This window comes from Asparagus officinalis, chromosome 4 (assembly GCF_001876935.1).
Source record: "Asparagus officinalis chromosome 4, Aspof.V1, whole genome shotgun sequence".
NCBI lineage: Eukaryota > Viridiplantae > Streptophyta > Magnoliopsida > Asparagales > Asparagaceae > Asparagus > Asparagus officinalis.
In genome coordinates this window covers 95180118-95183931 of record NC_033797.1, presented here as the reverse complement: position 1 = coordinate 95183931, position 3814 = coordinate 95180118, and positions in this window count along the sequence as shown.

Here is a 3814-nt window from a genome sequence, read left to right as displayed (position 1 = left end):
TGCGAGCCAGCATTTCGTAGCTCGCAAGCGTGTGAGCCAGCATTTTGTTGCTGGGTCAGGTTTGGTTCAGGGTCGATTTAGGCTTAAGATCAATTCAAGGTTTGGTTTTGGGGGTTCTAAAAGCTCTGATCTCCTCTTCTTCTTCAGCTGTTTCGAAATTTCCTCCCTAATTCAAGAACTCCTCTTATGTAAGGATCCTCAAACTCTCTGATCTCTTCTCTTTACATCCTCCTCAAATCCCTCGAATCCTTCAGTAAAGCAAGTTAGGGTTTCAAGTTTGACAAACTCTAGTTCAAGCTCCTTCTTTGCCGTAGATCAAGGGCTTGGCCGAGTTCCCTCTTCTCCAAAGTCTTCCCCTTGATCTTAGGTAATTGCACTCTTCATGATTCCACTCTTATTGCTCTTAATATTCAAACTTTAAATTTTTTAGAAGAGGGCCGAAACCCTAACTCATCATCATGGCTATTTTCTCGATTTCCCTCATGCCAAGAGCTAAATCTCGTCTTCTTTCTTCTTTGACAGGACCTTGAGATTCTCCTTTGGTATTTTTGGAAAATTTCTTAAATTCTCTTTGTGATTTTCCTCAAACTACAGTCTTTCTCTAAGGTATGGTTTTCCCCTTTTGCATCTTCTTTGGTTTCAGGCAAATTCCCATAGTATTATTTTGGTTGAATTTCATCTACTTTATATTCTTCACAGTCTTTAATTAACATTTTTTATGGGAACCTTGAAGCTATAAACTGAATTTAGAGGTTTCAATTTTGATCATGGCCGAACTCCCTGGACTTTAGTTCGGACTTGGATAATTGGTTTGACCTTGATTGATGGCTAAGAGTTTTGTTTCTGCTTAGATGGGAACCGAATTCAGGTTTTGGGAATTTTTGTGTGTGTTAGCGAGAACTGACATTGAGTTCCTGAGGGAAGCAATTAAACTTTGGTTGCATGTTGGCATTTTGATCTGGATCCTCAATTATGCATGAGACTTGAATTTGTGTGCGCGTCACATTCTCATTTTGGATGACCTGGTGAACTTGTGGGATAGCCGAAACCCTTGACTTTCTTGCTTGGTTTCGATTAATGATCGAACTTACTTGCTTTCTTGATTTGGATATAGCCCGGAGCTATCATCTCAATTTTGTGTAATGATAGAACTCTGTGTACCAATTTTGTATTCGTAGATTTAATTGGATTTTTAACCAGAAAATCCTACCTTTTATAGGATTTTAGCTAAAATTCACAATTTTCCTTTTAATAATGGATTTATGATTCTCATCAATTTTTGACATAATTAAACCATTGATCTTCTTTGTAGATTAGCTATGTCACCGAAGAGATTGCGTATTCTGAGGGCTCGCTCAGCTACTCAGTCACCTAAGCCAGAGCCTTTTTCTTATGTAGGTAACCTTTTACTACCTTTTGTTCGTGAATTCAATATTAATATATATTGTATACTATATCCCCGCTTTGTTCTCCTTGGTGAGGTAATTGGGAAGAGCTTACATCCACCTTTGTGAGGGTTGATGTTTAAAATATGCGTTTTCTTGGTCAAGACGCGTCTCAAGGCAATAAGGGGTGATTTCATATTGTATCGCGTTACGTAGGACGGGGTATATTGTCATGTTGTTTGTGCAATAATGTACCTTGTCCCCCGTATACGTAATACAGTTAAAATCATCTCGCTAATTACAAGGCCGTGACTCTATCTCACAGATCCGTGAGATGAGTTCAATGCCTGTATTGCCTTAAAAGGGACATTCTTGTAACTGTGTTTAATAAATACTCATTACTCGTTTCAGTCGAATTCCCTCCAAAGGTATTCTACGCCCATGCGGTGGACGGCCGCTACAGTGAGGCTTATGCCTCTACTAATGATCTTATGCTCATCCCGGCTGTTCCCCAATTTACTCCGGGTGGGCCTAAAGAACTTCCTCAACTGGTGTGGAAGGGAGATCGCTGTACCCTACGGCAGCTGATCACCGACGCACCCATTGTCAAAGATTCTATCTCCACTCATCCTTTGAGGAAACCAGATTATCTATTCGGCGACCTTATTGAAGACTCGACTGTTGTATCTCTCGAAGCTGAGCAATGATTGAATAAAGATGATGGGGGCTTCCTATATCTTCCTCCAATTCCTCACGAGGGCCTCCTATATCTTCCTCCAATTCCTCGCCATCGCTCGCTAACTGAATTATGGTACCATACTGTTACACGGTAGATGTTGTGGAACTTGACGGAGGAACATGACCGCATCCATTGTGGATACATCACCCATCAGGCTATTCCAAGCTCAAGTGACAGAAACCGTGTCACCGGATTGCATCCCGGTGTGTTGGGACTAAATGACCCACTGCGAGGTGAATTATTTACAGTTGCTAATACTTTAAAGAATCGTCTCGCGAGATTGGGGTGAGAAATGCCTGCGATGGGCCATAGGTGTTATGACTGGGTTCATTCTTTAGATAAGCTTTGATGGGCTCAGCTGACCAACTATGTTCTTAACCGATGGAGTGAGGAGCTGAAGGCCAACGATCTATATGTAGCTATTCACACTATCATGTATGGGTTGCCAATCAACATCCCTCATTTCCTTGCATTGCTAGAGCTTTATGACTCAGACACAAATACTTTTTTGACGAAACACGGAGAATTAGGGTTAGCTCTACATGAGATGCACAAAGTTTCTAGCTTGCCGATGGGGAATATGTTGTATCAGGAATATTTTCCTTCAAATAGGGAGTTGCATCAGCTGAAGCTACGCATGCCCAGTCGCTATAACACTTTGTGGGATCTCACTTGCCACTATCAGATAGCTCTGGCAGGTACTGACCTATTATTGAAGAAGCCGCAACCACAAATAAGCTTAAAGCGATTCACAGTTTATTTATTCAAGCATTTGGATAGCAACTCCGGCAAGGAGATCTGTGAGTTGGCGCCACTAACTCCATCAGAGGTTAATGAGTTGCTCAAGAAATCTAGTGCCATGGCAGGCGGTGAAGCCGATTCAGCCGATGACTCTCTTAGCCGGTTACCTCATGATTTGGTTAAAGAAATGCGTGGTGCCGTATCAGTCTACGGATGCTCTGCCCATAGAGGTACTTTATCAAGTGGTTTAGCTCGCCAACCGATAAAATCTTTCCCTTCTTCCAGCGATGATTGCTGACATTCACCACGGGCTTCAACAAATAGTCAGTGCCTTCACACAGGGAGAAGGTAAGCCGTCGGCTCAGATTCCTCTTGCTAAGGTGGAGCACCTGTACTTATCTGATAGCGTGGTTTGTCCTCCATCGCTCTGACATGATGTCAACGTCAAGCACTGCGGATCAATCTATTCCCCTACTGCAATTGTTAGAAAATTGTAGGTGGAAAGGACGGGGATTCCCAGAAATAAAGAAGTAGTTGCAGAATCACGAGTGCTAGGTTTTCTCCACATGCTTCCCGCTATTTTTGGGTCAATATGGAGATTCGTTGGTTTATGTGGAAAGACCGGGGATGAATCAAACCAATCTTGACGTCGGCTGTTTCGACTGGTTAATAAACATTAGGCTGGGTTATCTAATTTTCTGGGTGAGAAATCATTGCTAGATAGAGTCGTATATGTCGTGTCGGTTCGCTCATCAGCTTGGATATGATCAAATATATATTAGGAACCCAAATTGACACCTTTGAACCTATGGTGGACTATTAGACGGTGCTCAGACATGGCTATAGAGCATAACGGGTTGTACCGGTGCTAGGTTTAGTCTTCTAGGTGTTGAACACCAGTTGGAGTTTACATTCTTATGTTGCCAATGACTACTAGCGGCTAATGAAC